General features: G+C 38.7%; 1 long non-coding RNA gene across 1 annotated transcript in view; it reads left to right on the forward strand.

Moving 5' to 3' along the window:
- LOC117157303 (uncharacterized) overlaps positions 1–21,962 on the forward strand; it is a 125,017-nt gene that overhangs the window by 47,086 nt on the left and 55,969 nt on the right. The gene's annotated exons all lie outside the window — the stretch shown is intronic.

Consider the following 21,962-nt stretch of genomic DNA (forward strand, 5'->3'; position numbering starts at 1 on the left):
TTCCAGGTAACGTACACGCCCGATGAAAAGTTGGACAACAGAAGCAAAAGGGTTTTCCATCCCGATCGTTTTCCGCGACTTAGTAACTTCTCTGTTTTCTATAATCGGTAGTTTCCAGAGATGCATCGTTTCATCGATTGTGTATGTTGTATGTTGTGTGTATTGCCGGCACAACATCAACCATTTGTAACCATCCAACTTTTATCTGTAATTTTTGTTACAAATAATAATATTGACGTATACCAAGATGATAATACCACGTGCTTCAGCCATACGACAATCGCATCTTTTTGTCGCAGTGTTTCGTGAGAATTCGAGTGGTGCGGAATAATTTTTTTGTGTATTGCACCAGAGGAAGATTGAATTTTGGAAATATACGTAAATAATAATTCCTACGATAAATAGTCATTTGTAAGATGTATCGTTGAGGGACTGTTCATTGTCAAACCTCGCTTTCTCTAACCTGTTAACCCCTTTTCTAAAACAAACGCCGGTGGTTCTAATCGAGTATCGAGTATTGTTTTCTGCACCACCATCAATTTTCTCTAACTTACCTATTCATCACAGAACATCGTAGCTATGATCTAATTCTCAAATCTTCTCGCGCAACTTAAAATCTTACGATCGATTCAGATTTACTTGGAACAGATATCGGATTTGATTCGATTTTTAAAGGTAATTCCCAGTATCCAATACTATTCTTTTTTTTTTTCTTGCAAAACTATAAATTTCCTATTACCTACAATCTATCCGATACAACACGCATCCACTGTGATCGTACTCTGATTCTCAAAACTTCTTCTCCGGTAGAACTTCAATTTTACGATCAGTTTAGGCTTACGCGGAACAGATATTGAACTTGATTCGATTTTTAAGCAGAGAACGTGGCTGCGTTATCGAACGAAGTGGCAATCAGTGGGCTGGAGAGTGGTTTGTCCGTTACATAGACTGCTTGGAGCACGATACACGTGTTTTAAACAGAGATCGTTGACATATCACGTGAATAGACAAGCGAGCGTACGCATCGAGGTAACGTGGAAGTTCGCTACGTGTCGTATCTGGGCGGATTTATCTGCGAGCCACGCCAAGAGTGAATGGATGGGCTCGTGAAATGGAACGAAACATCGACGATAGTTAGGGACGCATAATTAAGAGATTATCGCCGAGGTCTAATGGCATGTAACGGAGAATGGGCTTTCGTGGAGCAGCTTCTGTGTACAGTGACGCGCTTGGAAAGAGGTTTGACGATCTGGAGAACGATAACCGTGATTGATCGCTCGGAAGTGTTGCGGTTAATTCATTCTCCTCTTTGACTAATTGTCGTTATCGAGTGAATTTCAAGATGATTTTTGTAAATCGTAAATTTATTAACTGCGTTGTTACAGCGGGAGAAAAGGTAAGGAAGTTTCTGATATTTCGTGATCACGCGTGCTTATTTGAATTTCACGCATTTGAATTTCGTTCTTTATCGTGAATTTTGTTTTCTCTTATTTCGTTGCTTTTTGTGTTTATATCGATTAAAACGCATATCTTTTCTTATATATTTTTTCTTTTTGGTATCTTCACTCCTTCTTATTGCTTTTGTGTTTGTTTCGTGGAATAGCTATATTTGATTCAACATCGAGGATATTTGTTAGCAATTTATGGATTATGAATCTTCTTTCGCTTATGTATGTTCAAATTTTTATCTTTCGTATTTTCTGTTCTTCCCTTTGTTGATTTATTGTCTATAATCATCGGCAATGTTCAATTACAACGCAAGATAAATCATGTTAAATTAATTTACATAAAGAAACGGAAAGTTCACAAAAAGTATCAATAAACAAATCGATGGATCTATAAAAAGAATGGAGAATTGTAAACATATTTAACCTTCGAAATTAGCTCAGACTGTTTCAATTAACAGCGAAGTGCGAGATTTCACGTGGATGCAAAGCACGTACCTCTATGCAAACAGAGTCGAATCAGAAGTAATACAGCCAGAAAATAATTAACTGCGTTTCCTGTACGCGAATCTCACGATTTCGTTATATCGTAGATTTTGCACCAGGTACCGGCCGATGACGCTGGCCGAAAATAAATTTGCAGTTGGTACACTGGACGTGGCTCATTTCGTTGGAATCCCTGTTAATTGCCGGCAAACACGCTCCCCGACATGAGAAATTCCCCTGGCGCCGTCTTGTTGGCACTGTCTGGGCAAAAAACCTAAGTATGTACCGAGCCAGAGGTGCGGACGATCATCGAACACGTTTGCAAAGTTCCAGCGCGGGTTAAGTTCGCGCAATCCTATCGCTGAACCCCAAATTTTTATGCAAATTTGTATTTTTACGAACGTATCCACCACGGGCAACGACATTTCTTCCAGAAAATCCATAAAACAGAGCTAAAGATACGGCGAGTACGATATTTCTGATCTTAATCTGCAAATAATTAAAGAATCCAGTGAAACTCGGGAAATAAAACCGAAAGCATTTGCATTTTAACCTGTCCAAATTTGCTATTGAAATAATTTAAGTGTCTATCGAAAAGAAACCACTCCTCGTTTACGGGACCTATAAAAAAAAAAAAAAAAAAGAAAAGAAAAGGCAGAAACATCCTGATCTCGATATATCTGATTCCAATGTGAAAATAATTAAGGGATCCGTTGGTGGGAACTTGCTTGTTATCTTCTAAATTAACCTAGCCTAATCATACGAACCTTAGCAATATAATTTCGCTGTCAGGATAATTAAAGCAACCACGCCCTATCCGCCAAATCGATAAAAAAAAAAAAAAGAAACTTTCAGAGCTCGCTATTTCTCCATCCATCGTATCAAAATAATGGAAAAATTCATCAAAAGGACCTTATGATCCTTGTTACGATTCATATCCCGATAATCTTAATTCTATCTATATATATTAAAATAACGAACCTAAAAATATCCCACAACTAAAGAAAAAAAAAAAAAAAAAGAAAGAAAAAGTAAATCGTAAAGACGGCAAACAAATAAAATAATACGATTGACACACAGAGCCAGAGATTTCTCGTTTCAGTGTCAAAATAATTAAAGGATCGATCGGAAGAAATCGGGGTGGCCGTTTAACGAGCGGCTGGTCCGGACGAGTGAATCGACTCGAAGCAAAACCGGTAGCTGGCTGATTGCCAACAGGCAGAGCGAGCGTCTTCCTTTATCGATCGACAGACAGCCGTTTTCATCCGTCGACGGGTCGGCATAACACGCGTGTTCGGTAACATTGGGCCAGCGACGACGGGTTCTCTTTGCGCGCCTTCTTTTCCGTCGCGTGTTATTGCGTTCTCCTTTTTCCTGATTCGTATGTCTGGGGTCAGGACGAGTATAACGGGGACCTGGTACCACCGAGGCTCCTCCTTCCCTCGCATTATTTGACCTCGAGCTAAAGCGTTATAAGGAGCAGCTCGCGTGTGCACCGTGCTCGTGTACGTTTGATCGGATCACTCTCGAAACCGACCCTCGCGGCCCGAAATCGTCTCTTTCGCAGCCGAGGTGACGCGAACCTGCAATTTTATGATACGTAGCTGTGCGGGGCCGTTATAATTGACCAACGACCACCGATCCTGCTCGTCGATATACAGGATGGAGCATGAAATATGTTTCGTAAGTCGAAAAGCAGGGGGATCGTTGTGTGAGAGTTGAAATCGGAAACGTTCGTGGTAGAAACGAAAACTGTGAAGTTCTGTCCTTTTTTTAGCAGAATAATACACTCTGACACACAACTAGAGCAATTTCTTTGGATTGAGTAGAACTTTTTCTTTTTTTAATTTGAAATGATCATCGTATCAGGTAATAGCTGCGGCTGTTGTTTGTAATTATATCGCAGAGGAACTGTGACCAATTAAGTCATCAATTTTATGATCGAAGTTGCTTCTGTCCATGCGATAATGTTGCTTCCCTGTCCCAACCTGAATAGAATCATTATCGTTGCATCAGATCGCGTATAAACGTAACATTCATCGAGCTACGAACTTGTTCTCGCAATACACTGCAGCTTCGTCCCATTGAAACTTGAAAATCCTACTTTTATCTTTGAGCAGACACTTTGGTACATTTTTCCAAGTACCAGGTCAGACTGCTACTTACTGGATATCAGATACAATTGCAATTGGAGTCACGAAGAAAGAAGAATCATTACTTCTATATCGGACTATGCGTAAACGTAACTTCCATCAAGCTGCGATCTTACACCCACGCCAAACCAATACAATCTCTCTCCATTATGAATAAACGATTCTGCTTTTATCCACGAACATGCGCTCTATTTTCCCAAATACGTAACAGATCAGATCTTGCTAGATGTCGTTTGCGATACTCTGGCGAGCGTAGGCATGGAGCTCACGTTTCCCGCGCTATCGTACTCGAGGCGGCGAAACGTGTCGCCAGTACCTTCTGGTTTCGTTGAATAATGGGAATATGCTCGGATAAGCGGCGTGTGGCTTTCTAATGCCGCGCTAGGAGTCGTTGCCAGCGGGCGTACGGAAGGATACAGGTGGCTCGACGAACAATGCTCACGACGCAGTCGCTACAATGGAGATCATAATCAAGCAGTCGACGTGTAATGACTTATGGGCCGGTCTTGGTCGTCCGCGTGGCGAACAATAGATCGACGACAGAGATGTTTACGGCGGGAAACTATGCTCTCCTGTTCTAGCTCGTTTTCAGAGAGACAACGCAAGCTTCCCTCGCGAAAAAAGCTACCTCGGACTCCTCTCGCCAAGCTTCTCCAACCTCTTGCGAACAGACGAATGGAAATTGGGTCGAGTCGCCTAGTTCGTTGTTCGATTTGGATCACCGTGATTTATTGGATCGTGCATCGAGAGATAAATTTGAGAGAAATCGAATTTTCCAAGGCTGGTGATCTTTAGTAGAGGTTGTAGAATTATTCGGTGATTCGATGATTTAGTGACAGTATGTTGGAAACGAGGTGGGATATATTGTCCTCGATGTAATACTCAAGGAAAGTAACATTCGTAATTCGGTTGAATTTGTTTATTAATTTTATACGATTATTAAATTCTTTCGATTTGTGAATTGAACTTCGTTGATAGAGTGTACTGTTTTATTTTAGGTAATAGTTCACACTATATACACAACGTTCAACGTTTATTTCTATTTTTCTATTCCTCGAACGAGATCACGTGAAAAGAAAACACGGACGAGAATAATCTTCGTATATCAATAAAAACAGATAGCTGATTTTTGCATATACCAGACAACATTTGCTCGAAGCATTTTCACAGAATGCCAGAAACAAACGATCCTGGAAGGAATATCTAACTTCAAAGAAATCCACCGGTATATTATTCACTTATATCAACGTTCGTTAGCCACCTTTGTAGTTAAAGCAACTGCATATCTCAGCTATTTTCATCACCGACAAAAGCCAGAACGCAACAAAGCGTAACTATATTTTCATCGAAACCATAAATCTACAAAGTTAAATAGATTATCGACTCGCGAAATAAATTATCAACTTCCTCCTCTTCTTTGCCTCTATCTGTTTGCTCCAATTATTTCTAGGTATCAAACGATCAATTGAAAGCGATTAGAAACATAGGAAACATCGAAACCACGAATAGAATCGATTATAGCTTCTGTAAGCGTCGAGACGATTACGCACGGAATCGTTCGTTGGCCCTTTTTTCTCACACGTTGCCTCCGTTTATTTAACTTGCTCTTACAATGTAGCGAATCGAACGATCGGCCAACAAACAGCGTAGATCCGCGTTTATTCAGGGGAACGTTGATTCCCGTAAATCTGCTTCTGATGCAGGTTCGTTGAGCCAGTTTGCTGAAATTCGTAAACAATCGCAATACAAAGCGGCCATTTTGTCCTCTTAATCTGCAAATCGAATGGAGTCGGCCGGAAATGGCAAGCTCCGCGTGTTTATTGACTCCGCGGACGAGTTTAGAAGTCTGAGAGAAGATTGAACATTGCAAGAGAGCTAATCCGCTCTGTTTCTAGAATTTCTTCATTAATTGCAATTTATGCGGCTTGTCGAAGAGATAGAGCGAAACGAAGAATGTTAGCTGATTGCTCGAAGCAATGACAGAGGAAAAAGATTCCGCTAGCTGCGGATTTGAAAGTTTGCGTAGGAAATATTAGGAGTAAATATAGATTTTAGGGGCGAAAGTATTTTTTAAGTGATTGAGTTGAAGTTTCCTCGAAACTTGCGTAGAATTATAGAGACGAAGTTAGTAAATTTCAGAAGGAAAATATTCTTTAATTTGTAGAATTTGAAATTCTACTTGGAATTCTAATGGAATTACAAGAAGGAGAGGATAGAAATTACATGGATTTCGGGAATAAAAATATTTTCGCAGTATAAAAAATTCTCGAAGCTCTCGAACTCATAATAGACAAGTTGGAAATGTATATAAATTTCCGATGAAAATATCTTCAAAACTGTGTAATTGAAGTCTAAAGGAAGTTACATAGGGAAAATTAATGACGTATATCTTGAAAAGGATCTTTGAAATCGATAGATTGAGAACGTTTGAAACTTGAAGACGATGAAAAAAGTAAAAAATGCGGACACATTGCAGAAATAAAAGTATATTTGAAATCCTAGAATTATAAATCGTAAATAGTGACAACGATGTATACACTTAAACAAAAAACTGAGTAGTAAGAAATAAGATACAGAACAGAGTAGTAAATAGCTTATAAACAGTGGTAATGATAATGTGCCACTATACGTATTAACAAGTAATGAAACGAGGATGACTTTAGCTCATAAAGGTTCTACATGACTTCAGTCTCTCAAGTAGAAAGCGAACACAATGATGAATACCTTGGAAAGTAACTACCAGAGAACAATCAGATCAACTTAACGTCTCAATGATTCATGACTGCTGGCGAGCTAGTTATCACATATGTAGTTCAGAACTTTCGTTTCTCCCGCTTTCAATAATTTGTGATATTAGAAACAGACATTTTTGTAAATCTAATTTCAACATTAATTTATTGCATCCTCTCGTCAGGGCGTCTTCCGCCGCTACAAATCAAACACTAAGCAATCGAAATGGCTTCTCATCAGTGGGAATAATGCACATCTTATCGATGTCACGACTTATTTTCGATATTATTCAGAATATTTTATGCAAACGTTGTTGAGAGATGTTGTTCTTCGAACATTCTTTTAAGAGTTATACTACTCAACAAGATTCAAGAACCTAGGAAACATTAGAAAAGAAAGATTAGATCTTTAAAACTGTAGATATTATTGAAGATTAATACAAAAAGAATTATAAATTATTTCGATCTAAATTTTCTATATAACGTTTATACAAACGGATGTTTTTCGATTGATTAATTTCTGCTTCCATGCGATGTCTATATCAAACCATTTAACGCATCTACATCTACGACACTGTGAAATGCGCGAATCTCCTCGTATCATCACAAATTGAACATTTTCTACGTATATTACCTCTTTATCCGTCTGCAACAATACGAGAACAAATTCGAAGATTATCCAGAGACTTACTTTACAAAGCTCAACGAAGAAATATATATATACCATAACACCATTTCTACCCTCTCTCTATCTTCGCGAATTATCTTTCGAATAATTGAGAATAATGCTCGAAAAGCAAGATTGATGATCGAAATGGAAACAAACGGTGCGGCATCGAGTTTCATCATCCGGTAACATCATCCAAATACGAAGCTTCTGAATTAGAAGATTCGCGATTAGTCGGTAGAGGAGACCTGTCTTGGAATAAAGGCAGCTGCGAATGCAGATGGGAACAGGCTGCTCCTTTCTATTCTCCTTGCCTAGCGCGATGTGTAATATTCCTTTCGTAATTTATAATTCGCCGTGGACAGACACCGTGGGCCCCATCACGTTCTTCGTAATTAAATCTCGCCTTCCTTGGCCATCCTGGTTTCTCCCGTGTCTCGTTGATAGTCAGCGTTCTCTATCATTTCCAGGTATGCTTCTAATTTCCTTCTACGAAAGCGTGCTCCATCAGAAGGTGCATCAGAACGCGAATACGAATGTCTTTTGTCGTTAGTTCCTTGTTGTTGGTTATCTTTTTAAAACAGCATTCGCGATCTTGCAGGTCTTTTTCATTCTATTGTCCACTAGTCTCGGCATTGTATCGTTGACTGGTTGGTTGTCTGCTCGATCGTACGATAGAGTTTGAGCATCTTGGAGGATGTAAATGACGAACTGAACATCATAATTGTGCGAATCGTGATTTTGAGAGTTTCAATTGAATCGTGTACCTTAACTTTTCTATGTGCCATATCCTTTGGTTTCGTAATTAATTAATATGCAGAAGTATGTAAATTGCGTAAAATCTAGCAACTATTATAATATTTAAGTAAGTCTAACAAAATTCTTCTTCTATTTATTTATATCCCTTCAAGAAAATGTGAATTTGCATAAATATCTGTCGTCCAGTTACAACTTTATTCTCTGCCGCGATACCATTTCGAGTCATTTTCTTCGCTATCAGTTCGCTGTAAACGATTTCGCAATGAGCAAATGCATAATCTAAGGGATAATAAAAGCATATAAACGCCCTTTAACAGATACAAACGGATATCGTTGCCATTGTGAATACTATGACCTTCGTGTAAATCTTGGAGGATCGTTTGAATTCACAGGACGAGACTTTTTCACGCGCTATAGTGTCGTAACGATACTTGAATGACGCGGCCACGCGCAAGTTCATCGAGGGAGAAAGGTTCCTCTTCTGCTTTTGTGAAAGGATTTAATTCCACGACGTTTAAGGGGCCCTCTAACGATCGTTATGAGGGACATTAAGACGCTCGAGGCTTAGCCCAGGCTGTTCGTTAGTCCTCGACTTGTTTAAGACCGTGAGACACGCTAAGGTTGCTACTGCCGCTTATTAATGCTACACTGTACGCGGAATATGGCTTTCTACAATAATAACGCGCTGCACGACCGTCTGCTAACCTTACTGACTCTATATGTGTCGGATTTTACAGACGGTGCTGTTGAACCTCGTGGTATTCTTATTAGACAATTGTGGGTGGGTTTAGAAACGAAAAGGTTGGTTTTGCAGCCTGAAATTCTATAGAAAAGGTACGTTTAGTAGAAATTTAGAGTCTTAGTATCTTAGCACAGTAGAATTCGGATAATTCGAAATGATTGAGACTTAACATTATCGTTGAATAATAAGTAGTAGATTTATTTGTCTGTATCTGTAATACGGCAAAATCAAATTGTTAACTAAAACAAAATATATGCGTTAAATATAGAATACGTAAGGTATAGAAAATATAGAATGTAGAATATCGAATATTTTCTTAACCCATTTCCATCGTCTGAATGTTCTCGGCGATGGCTGACGATGAACGAGTAATTCTACTGTGCGTTTGAATATTTCAAGTATCATTGCAATATCACGTAGAATGACCGACGATGAACGACTAATTTTATTGTAGCGTGGTCTACATATTTTATAAATCTTTGCATAATACAATCCATATTACAATGGTTGACGCTGAACGACCGATTCTACTGTACCTTACTTCGGATATTTTACGCACGTTTGCATAGTACAACGCGTATTACAATGGCTGACGATAAACGACCAATTCTACTGTACCATACTTTGGATAGTTTACGTATCTTTATATATTACGTACAATGGCTAACGATGAACGAGCAATTCTACTGTATCTTATTTTGGATATTTTACGTATCTTTGCATATACAATGGCTGACGATGAGCGACAAATTCTACTACGCCTTATTTTAATCATTTCCCTCGTATCTTCGTGTGTTACGTGCATCCCATTAATTAGATATTTATTTCTGTAAAGCAAATTTCCTATGAATACATAAAAATTCGCAGCCTAATTGGTAATAACGCGAATCTGTCCAGGCATTCGCGTTAGTTGAAAGAATCTTTACGCGTCATAACACTCGTCTGTACCAAATCTTAGTTTAGCCACACGCACGCGAATCGCCGTGCTCCTTGGAAGGACCTCCAGACAGGATGCTTTTAAAGAGACGGACAAAGCAGACGTTTCCATGAAACGCTCGCTCATATCTCTTTCGTTGGGTCGTTTCTGTTCATGCGCTATGTCGCATCGTTGAATGGTCGACGCTGCAGAGGCTCGAATGATGCGCTGTTTGCATGTTGGAGATCCTTTTTACTTTGACTGGCTTTTGTATGGAAGGACGTATTTTGGTTGGTTTTGGTATATTGTATGGCTGGCTGTAGTGTAAGAAATGAATTGGAGGATTGCGGGGCTAAAGGCGTCTGTCTTATGGGTTGTACAAGGTGAATCATACGAATGTGTCTTGTATGTTGGTAGTGGGAAAAGAGAACTCCATGTTGTTTGTTTTTGAATCTATAAAATATTAATAAATATTCATAGGAATGTTAATAAAGATAGAACCAAGTTGATAGACAAATTCCAATTTACATACATAATCAACTGTTAACTTAATTATTCACAAACAGGAAAGAAGTGCGCATGACCAATATTTAGTTAACTGATTACATTCGTAATTTATGCAGAGACTAAACAAATATTGCTTCGACGCACGAACATTTTATTTCTTATAATTCGTATAATAATCATAAAATGTCGATAAAAATTTATTTAATAAAAAGTCAACAGGAATCGACCAAATTTATTTATTAACGCTCTTAGGTTCGTAGCAATGTTTCCTTCAATTTAATTAATATTTGTCGATGAAACATAGATAGAAAAAGATCATCATTCGCTATAAAAGCGTCGTATCCATAAAAGTCATATCCATAAAGCGTTAACATTTTGCAATCGTACATTTAGCATTTGTGGCTATGTAAACATAAAGAGGAAGGAAAAATGATACGGCTGTCAAATCTCTGCTTTCACTGAGCTCGCACGTGACCCACAAAATGTTCTCGTTTGTGTTCCGACGGTATGGGTCGGGCCAGGTCGGGCATGATTTACCGCCCGAGGGATAAATCGAGCTCATGAAAATTTTGATTGGCCTTTAGTCGATTTTACGGTACGAATAAAAAAAGAGGATCACCTGGGAATCCGTGTTACGATAGAATCACGCGTTACGCAATAAAGCGTAATGAGAGATTCCAATTAACAGTTGAAACGATTATGTAAAGGTCGATTACATGATATAAAACTCGATATTCAAGTGAGAATGGCCCGCATAAAAATAGATTACATTTCTCAGATGCGATTGAATAATTGCTTTTAATAATCTGTTACGTTGCAATCTTGTTTTATGATACGATCGTGTCGACTATATATATATAGGATGTTTCGTTTAAACGGCAGCAATTAAATAAATTGAAAAATACGGATGAAACGAACAAATATTAAATCTTAGGCTTCTGCAATGATTTGATGACATATTTGTGATGCTTCCTCTATGTCATTCTATGCCTTGACGAAACGTAATCGTTGCTGGCTACATTATAATTGAACTGAAATGTTTGCGAATCTCTCGGAAGCTAAAGTCGAGCGTTGGTAACATGTTCAGGAAAACGTTGTTCGGAATATTAACCTTGACAGCCTATTTCAAGGTCATTGAATTCGTCCCCTTTGCAAGTAATTATCGTGAAGTTAACCGATTTGGCAAATAACGAAACTGCTGAAACGAAATTGTAACATATAGTTGCCGCAAACTGTTTCGTATTTATAAATTTCCACGTGGATCCACGCGTCAGCTAAAAAATTCAACCCGGTATGGCCAATTCTCGAATCTCGAATCACGAATCTCGGTTCGTCGAGGTTGGTGGTCGATGATCCTGTGCGCCGAATCTTTCTTTTCTGCGAGTTCGTCTCGCGAGGCTTCATTACTTGGGCTTTTTACTCACGTGGCATGAGTCACGAGGCGATATTCCGTGGCGTCGGCCCGGTAATGAGCGTACGGTAGCAGCGTGTGCTCGCTCGCACGCGTGCTCGTTCCACGGTATCCCCTTCAGCGTCGATAATTCACGGCCGTTGCTTTGTAACCAGCCGGGGAGAGGCTTGGACCCGTATGCAAATTCTTTCTGGGTCATATACAAACGCAGTGAAAGCAAAGATTTGACAGTGCTATCATTTCTCGCGCGGGTCGCCCGATAATAAAATATATTTCACGCACGCCACCGCCGAGAAATGCCGTTCATCATGTTTCTTATTGTTGATTCTTCGTTGGCGGCGCAACATGTTTAAGAATAATGTAACGAAAGGCTGGCGTCTCCGCTTTTGAAGATTCTTCTTCCTTCCTCGTCGATTCCTCTCTTTTTCCCGTAGTTTCTTTTAGACAGCTGCTGGCGTCGAATATTCTGTTCTGATCACGCTGCGTGGGATAAGTTAGAGTTCGTAGAGATGCGAATATTTTATTTCCTGTAGACCACGTGTGTGCTAGTTGGACCAGGTTATACAGTTACATATAAAAGTCTTCGTACATGTTAATATTTAATCGTCGCTCGTTTATTTTTATAAAACATACAGCGCGTGTATTTCAAACGCGACACGACTCAATCAAGCTTTTTCGTTGCTCAAACATTGTTTTCGTAATTTTCCGTTCTTAGTCTTCGGCATTCCACCTTGACGATACTTACGTTCTTCTAACGGAGGATTGAATTATATTTAGTCATTATAACATAATTAATCGCTAACATGTGGATCGACAATAAAACACAGTGAATTTTTGTAGTCATTAATCGCAGCGAAACTTTGTAGCATCTTATTTTAATAAAAATAGCCTCTTCATGGCGTGTACGACTATTTCCTTGGATGACAACGATTCAATTTTTGATACATATTTTGTATAATATTCGTAGAGTTAGATGAGGAGGGATGATAAACGATGGGCATCCCATATTTTGCATAACTTTAAAGAATTCGTCGAAATAAGAATACAGAGACGATTTAATATTTCATTAAAGCACGAAAACGTTGGAAAGAAACTACCTACTCTCGAAAAAATTCCTCCGGAAACCTCCAAGTCCTAGTTTCAAATTAATACTCGATTAAAATAAAGTCAGTTATACTTCGAATCCACACGCTCGTACGTTAAAAGACAGTCGCATAAATAATCCGTCTTACGGGCAACTTTAAAAAGAATTTCTTCCATAAACTCGTTTCGAGAATTACGAATTCAACGGCACTTCCAAATCGGTAGATCAAAAATTGCCGCCGTGAGTTTTAGACAGTGAACGTTACGTAATAACCGAATGTGAAACGTAGGAGAAGGAAAAAATATTGGTTCGATTGAATTCCATAAATATACCAGGAACTAATCTCGGCGAAAGCATTTATCATCGGAGCGATCGAAATTAATTGAAGGGAAGGGGCGGCGGTGGTCGATCGGCGGAAACCGGTGAAACGGCGGAGCGTTTCGCCACGAAGAGAATCAAAGGGGGAACAAACAGGAGTAGGTACGACCGATCGATCGAATAAATTTCCAGTCACCGCCTGCTGGGAAAACGAATTCCCCCCCTCTCCCTCCCCCTGCCTTCGTTTGGTATTCAACGCGACGCTCGCCCGGCGTTTTAGTGCCAATCGAACGCTAATCATCGTGCGAACACCGCGCACGGAATACGGAAATTATCGAACGAGACCGATAAATTGAGTTCTCAGCCGATATCTATCTCTGCAAAGGAATAACGGCTTTAGTTAGTAGTTTGTACTATGTTTGTACATTGTGTCTCGCAAAGAACTTGACGAATGACGGATCTGTGTTTCGGTTCGCTTTACTTTATGTTCGTACGTGCCTTGTTTCGAGGTTTGTGCGTGTACGATAGCAAGTACGTGTAAGATAGCAAACGAACCACGGAGTGCACGTGTTGCTAGTTTGAGATTTGTTTCGGAAAGGAGATGATGTAAATTGACTGTGTTGTTTAGTCGTAGATCTTTACAAAATCTGACATTTTGATGGATGAAGGAAGATTCGTGATTAACAAGCTAGCAATTTATATAGAGTAGAAAATAGAAACACGAGGAAAATAGCGTATCACAGGCTGTTTATCCAAACAAAGATATTTTCCATTAACAATCAGGTGCCGTTGCTTTGCAATAGTACGAGCGTTCAGACAACTCCATTCAGATTTCTCAACGAGCCCCTTATCTCCGTCATAAACAGTTCGTAAATCAATATTTTAATAGCATCCGTAAGATTGTACTCAATAATTCCCCCGGCCAATAAACATTTGCATACAGCCTTATAAAATCCTCAATACAGATACTTTGAAAAGAAACAAGCAAAGAAAGAACGACCCAAGTAACTGTACAATTTACGATCCATCTGTGAGCCGTACAGCTTGCTTCGGCTTCCATTCAACCACGAAAGCTTTTCTTTGGTCAAGGACATCCGAATAGGATACCGTTCGTTGCCTCGATAAATTTCTCAATGCCTGGCGCCATCGTAAGAATCCGAGAGCAAGGCTGACCAGACGTTACAAGCGTCAGGAAAAATGCATTCTTCGAAGGAGGATGATTCCTTTCCTCTTTCGTGCAAGGATCTGACAAGGAGAACCACGGTGTGATGCCGGATTTCACGTTGTTTCGTTTCGCGGCAATTAAAACGCAATCCACGAGGACGAAGAGGATGAACAAAGAGGATAGGACTCGCGCGGTTATTTTCGGAGCTGAGTTTACATCCGTGTTTGTTAGTTCGTATTTTAAAGTGCTGGTACTTCACTTTGGGGGGTGACAAGGAAGATCGTTACTTTGATAGGATTATTTATCGAGCAACGCGTGAGTATGAAGTCGCATGACCATGCGCTTCAGTTATATCGGATGTTTTTATCGAGAATTCTCGTTATAGAGTTTTATTATCTGAATTGTAGAAGCGGAATATTTTCGGTAAAGTGAATTATATAATTTATAAAAGCGTATTGATTTTAATTAAGCTTGCTTTGATCTCAGCGAGTCTGTTAATCTTTCAATCTCGGTAAACGAGGACGTTTGCAAGATATCGAATCTCAAAGACAAGTCTTGCGTTTCTACTTTTACGTCGAGACGAGTAAAATGACGATTTTCTAAAAATTCGACCGATGCGTTAGAACGCGGATGATCTCCTCGAAAAGATAAACAATCAGGTAAAAAATGTAATTGCCTGGTGAAAAATCTGCATAAAATATATCTATAAAAAGTCAGGTGAAAATGCGAATATAAAACGCGGCATCTCTTACAGAAAGCAATCATACGATTCGTCATCGCGTTAAGGATATTTCCATTCAATTTACTCGACCTTAAACCTGGATGCTCGACCAATCGGTATAATTCACGCTTAAACAAACTTAGCTTCTACCATATCGAAATCATCGAATGAGTAAACAACAGCTGCACCGATGGCAGCCATATACGACCAGCTAAACAACTAAAACGAACATAATCTTCCTACCAAAACCTGTCTCTTCCTCTTTTCCCCTCTTTCTGTCTCTCTCCCTCTCTTGTTCAAATATTTCGTGCGCTAATTGTTTCAATTAATTTCCGCAGATAACCACCGGCATTCATTACCTTATCTACCGAAAACGATCAAACGAAACGCGTAAATATCCTTCAATCCAGCGTATCCAAGCAATTACGTCCGGACGAATTTGCATTTCCATTAATTAAAGCGCCGATCAAGTGGTCGGATTTAATTATTTGCGAAATCTTGGAATTCAATAACCGTGTAGAAACGGATAATCCATTTATGGGATAAACTGCTGCGATCTTGGTGATTTTCATCACCGACGATGTTGTTCTACAATATGGACGAATTAATTAAGATTTGACGCGGATGAACGAGTTTCAACCGTATCGGATGTTTCTCGATATTTTCAAACTTTTCTTATCGATGGATGAGATATCGTGTGACGCTTTGGATTAAATTTGTAACTCGTGTTTCTTTAATCGCTTCAAAATTATTATTTATTAATATTCTTAGTTTAGATATAATTCGCAATGTACGATTTATCCGCCTTACGATTAATCAGAAGTCAAACCTCCATAGAGGCTCTCTTCCATGGCAATTTACCAACTACCGATATTAATAACTCGAGGAATTATTAGAAGTTAGAAGTTCTAGACTTTTATCTTACAATCCTGTAATAATTAAATGCTTTTCGATACTTGTAAAATTGAATTTTCTTTGTTAACAAATTTCTTTGACGTTGTGCAAGAGAATCTATTAACATCGATAGGTTGTAGCTTATGTGAAGTTCACAAGAAAAACTTGTAAAGTTCCACTAGACTTTTTATACGGACCTTTATGCATCTATGCGAAATTTAAAAGTGCAGGAATGCATGAAATGCAAATATATGTATGCCAAATATCTCAAGTATTCTATATTACACTTTAGTTACGCTTTATAATGCCTAACAATATGTTATAACGATGAAAGAAATCTGTTTCTATTACCAATCCAAATTCCATTCCTCTGATTGCACCTATAAAAGTAGTAAAACTTGAAGGTATTCTAATAAGAAACTAAAACGTGCTGATAATAAATTCGAATGACTCTTGCACGATCCACTATAGTAGGTTGTTGCGTGAAAAATGTCAAAAAAGGTAATATTAAGCTTGAAATGAAGAAACGAAGGGTCAAAACGTTGTTCTCGCGTTAATCGTGTTTATTATTGATTCGCTGGTTGGTTCGTCTTTCTTGGTTATTAATGGTTGGTGAACGGTTAAAAATATGCAGCCAATTAATGCGGTAATGAAACGCGCGAGCTGCACGCAACGGTACAGAGAAAGGCGGACTTTCGATGGCTGATTTTTCAGTGGCGCGATACGCGCCTCAACAAATCGAGTGCCAGCCGTTTTGATGTTGATTTATCTGATCGCTTGATCCTGCGTTGGACGGGAGCATCAGACATCTTCGTGTCCATGGAAGCTTTCGTATAACCTGGGTGGTTATGCGAGACAAGTGCTACGAGCTTTTTGTTAGATCGTTGCAAATATCTATTTAGTAATTTGATTTTCTAATTCTACTGTTGAAACCTAGGATCTACAAGATCTACAAGATCTGGATTCTGATCTACAAGAGTGTGGATTAGATGATTCCTTAAATTATTTTTATGCTGTTTATTTTTATCTCTATTCTGTGTTTTATGCAATAAAAATCAGTAATAGCGTTGATCAAGTAAAATAAATTAAACATTCCCGTTTAACCCTGCTGTTTATCTCTGTTTCTCGAATTTTCTTAATGGCGATCTGATTGTAGCACGCGAGAAGAATTTGTAACATTTTAGGAAGATATTTGGCGTATAACAATAGCACAAACTGTGAAGATATTTCTATTAGAGAAATATAATTGCGTCGAGAATGGCTGAAAGAACATAGCAGGTAAGAATACCAGGAGCTTCCTGTAAAATTGTAACAAACAGACTGCGGATTTTTATGCAAAATTTAAACATCCACAAATTTCATATAATATAGGAAAATACATAAAATACCCAGAGTGAAGTATTTCTTATGATGTTTAATAGCCAGAACAAATCTTTGAAGTTCTTTAAATCTCCCAAATCTTACTACTTTTTAAGTTACCTTCACGAAGATATAAATTTACACAAAAATTCGCCATCCATTGATAAATAGACTACGGACCTTTGTAAATAAAAAGCCGTAAAAATGTACGCTCTACTCGCCACTTTTCCTCAACTTCTGCCGTCATTTGCAACTTTTCCATTATCGCAGCCATTTGTCAAACAGACGAGTCCTTTTACTTTCGTAAATTCACTCGTAGTTCTCTCTAAGAATCCAAAAGCTGGCGTATCGATCAATGGTCATCGATCTCTAGATCGATGAATAGAATGATTAACGTGCCCGTGGCGATCGTACGGTCGTTTCACCCACGTTCCAACGTCTCTACGTTTAGAGACCGCGGATAATTATTAATTAACGAAGCAGCTGGTGGGGGTCCGACAGGTTGGACCGGGGAACAGTAGAGCAGCGGCGATAGCGGAACGCGATAAAAGGCCGATTCGCATGAGGAGCTCTATCGCCTCTGTGATTGTGGTATATAGTCGCGCTGGCGAGCATTTTCTCAGGCGGGAACACGCCGAGAAGCCTCTGACTCTTTGCTATGATGTATTAGCCCTGTAACAGCGGCTCGCCTCTCGGCTGATTCTCGCGATTTTCCTTCGCCTAGCCGGACTGAGATATCGAAAGATTGTTTATTAATCAAAACGTGACCCATTAGCCTCCTGGATGCTCCAGGCTCAAGAGTAATGAGCGTTTTGAATTCCGCGAGTCGCGCATTGGATATTGATTCTGCGAGAAAGTCGTTGCTCGCTGTTCGAGATAAGAAGGCTGTGGGAGAGGCTGACGGGGTGAAAAAGTGGATGGTGATTGATTTTCTTCCTTGATTTTGGTTACTTTAGTTGGTTAATTTCATTAGCGTGTAATTTCAGATAAGAAGGCTGCGAGAGAGGCTCACGGGGCGAAAGAGTGGTGAATGGTGATTGATTTTCCTTGATTCTGGTTAGTTTAGTTAATTAATTTTGTTAGTGTATAGTTTTAGATAGGAAGACTGTCGGAGAGACTCTTAGGGAAAATAGACGGTAGATGGTGATTGATTTTCTTCGATTCTGATTAGCTCGGTTGGTTAATTTGGCTTGTTACGATCTTGAGAAAACGATGGCTTGGACGATTTAGAGATGGAAGAAGATACAGAATATTCGTATTATACATATATATACGAAATATTTCAAATATTGCGCTCGTTACGCTATTTATATTTTTATGAAAATGTGTGGAAATATCCGCAAGTCTACTTGTAGAATTTATTATCAGTAACTGTACAAATTCCAAAAATACCAAAGAAACTCGATATCCTCGGGCACTTTCTTCCTTCCTATCATGTCGCGATTATGTACGTCACATACCTTTAGAAATTCACAAAAATTTCAAGTATCTCGTAAAAAGTGGACCCTCAGACGTCACTTGGAACTCGCGAGATTTCTCGAAGTCGTAATCGCGGGTCGTAAAGTTTCGAGAAACGACGCGAAGTTTACGAAGCCGGAAGTGCGCGCGCTATCGATACCCCGATAAAACGCGCGGAACAGAGCGGCGCAGGTTCATCGAAAGTCGAGGCTGTCAAGTGTCAACTGTCATCCATTTTCACCTGCACGCTTGATTTCTTATATAAAATGATTCTCCCGTTCTTCCTTGATTATTTATTATTATTTTTATTGTTTCTTCCGCACGTGTCCGGTTAACTGTCCTGTCGTGATATGCCGGCCGAAAGAGAGATTTGTACGGGGTGTAATTGGAGAATTAATTGCTTCGTTGTTCTCGTGATTGCGTAGTCGGGACACGAGTATTGTAATTAATGACTGCGTGTTTTTATGTTACGTAATTTTTAGATCGTGAGATTCGCGATTCTTTCGAGAGTTTGTAACTGGAAACTGTATGGTAACTGGCACTGAAAGTAATTAATAGACTGTGCTTGTTTAAACTCATTCGTGTTTTATGAACAGAATTAAAAAAAAAAAAAAATTGAATATTCATACCTCGAGTGATTTGTGCATCTTCGCATGTTATGTGCATTCTGTACACTACCCGGCACTTGAATTTCCCATCAATACATGGACGTTCACGGTTTAATAATTAACAAAATATTTAATTGATACTAATAGATATCGCGCAGAAAATTTAGAAAGTCGAGGATGTAATTCACACTGATTTATATCGATGAGCTTTCCCTTATCGCTGTAGCGAATACTTTACAGGCTTCCACAAAATATGTCTATAACTTCTATGCGAATACTTTCGTTCTGTTCCAAACTTTGCCGACCTGATCAAGATAGCCGTGTCTGGTTACGCTGCTAATAAAATTTCGGAAGGTTTTGTATAACACGTAATGCTGTATCCATAAAAACTTTTAACGATGAGTACGCGTGAATCACGGTAAGTGCCGTTTACCGTTTTAACTTCGCAGTTAACAAATATTCCGCTCGAAGTGCATTCTTTTACCCCACATTCCTTATCTTAGCTAACTTATCCTCTTTTTATACACAATTCGACGTAATATCGTTACAAAAGAGGATTACGAGAGAATAGAAACGAAGAAAAAGAGAAGAATGACACGCGAGTAGCTTACGAAACACATAAATTACGTGGCTCGTTATCGGCGCTCTGCATCCACATTAATCCGTAATAAAAGTAGTTTGAATCGAGCGTCGCGTTAATTTTAAACAAATTGCGAAAGAAAGTAGCTTAACGAGCGGATCAGCACGACAAATTTGAATAATAGCCCAGAGAAGCACTTTAGTTTCACTTGCGACCCGGACCACATTATATTTTATATCCATCTTACCCGTGCATTATACGACTTTTAAACCGCTCGAGAATTTTGCAATCGGCATTCTTTCGGACCAGGCCCGGTTCTTTCCGCCACTTTCCTTCTATTTTTCATAACCGCTCCTTTCCACCGTTTATACAAAATTTCGCGTTACGTTAGCGCCCTTATTAGCGCGATATCTCGCCTACGTGCCGCTCATAGTGCATTTTTAACGCCGATTATGTCCACTAGAATCCACGCCCTCGATGCATCTCGTCTCGGTTAAATATTCAACCGATTTGCATCGGAGAATACATTTCGCGCCGTTTCTTCATGCATATCGTGTGCTTCGCTAAACGCTTCTAAGCTACTGCTGCCATCCTGTTTTCTTTTATAACATTTTGGTTATTTTATTTCTGCGTGTGACACTTTGGCTGTCATTTTGTTCGCCTACTGCCCTGTTATACAAGGTGTCTCTGGAAAAGTCTCTAACATAGGAGGATAGGGTAGAGCAGATTGTCTAAAGTTAGTTTGTTTAATTAAGAGACTTGAAGTTGATCATTATAAAATTTCTTAGTCATCCTAAGATTACACACAATGATCGTAGAAAGTATTGGTACGCTGTTGTACTTATTATAGCATTCACATTTACAAATTATAATCTGAAGTAACAATAAATAATTTCTATGTTAACAGAAAGAAACAGGACGCGCTAATATAACATTCAGAGCATCCATTCATGTTTGGTTCTCTGCATTTCGTTACTTACGTATTAATTAATTAAACTTCGTGTTATTTAATAGCAATCTCGTGTCATTAGAAAAATTTGATACTACGAAAATGGAACGTAACATCTGATAGAGAAGCGCTTCGTTGGAAAATCAGGGTGTGCGTCGATATTTTTTGTACTCACTATGGATGATAATATGGTATCGAAATATCATGTTATGAGTGTCTCGTTAAAATTATGTAAAATCTAGTGTAATATCAAAGTGAAAAGAGGAGGACCTATTTTTAAAAGTTCCGTCCATTTTTTTTTATTTGTGAAGTGAAACCTCGTTCGATAGTGTTACACTTTATGGTACACCCTATATATTTGAATTTGTATATTTTTCAACTCCGTCTCGATAATACGGTGAGATAATTAAGGTAGGTGAATACAAATCGAGGATAGGTTAGGAGACGATCGAATGTAAATTGCGTTAATAAAACGGAGAATATCCTGTGGAACTAAAATAATCTACCGGCATCTGGACTCTTCGTATATATTAAAATTCGAATATCGATTTTCAAATATTTTTAAATATTCTCTCATCGTAATATGTCATAAATTAGATACGTTGCGAAGCAAAGCGATTCTCAAAGTGTAATCAAAGAGGAATTATGTTTATCGCTCTCTTAAATTCGATAGTATCAGGCTAATTTTTATCATAGTAAATAAAGGAAGTGAATAAACTACTTGTTGAAATTTTCCTGCTTTCCAAACTTTCAATGATATCATACCTGGCTTCTTTTCCATATTATTCGATAAAGTAGCCTTTTAAGCAGAAATATTACGGTACGAATTCTCGTTTTATGTTTAAAACGTCAAACGTGCGATAAGATCGCCTTGTTATTTCCGTAATTAACGAAAAGAGCACGCTTTTAAACTGATGAATTATTAAACCATCGTGAATAAAAAGTGATTCCCAGGCATCCCTAAAAACCTGATAAGATCGCGCTAACGTTAGTAAACGGAAAGTATACAAG

Source organism: Bombus vancouverensis, chromosome 15 (assembly GCF_051014615.1).
Source record: "Bombus vancouverensis nearcticus chromosome 15, iyBomVanc1_principal, whole genome shotgun sequence".
NCBI classification, from domain to species: Eukaryota; Metazoa; Arthropoda; class Insecta; order Hymenoptera; family Apidae; genus Bombus; species Bombus vancouverensis.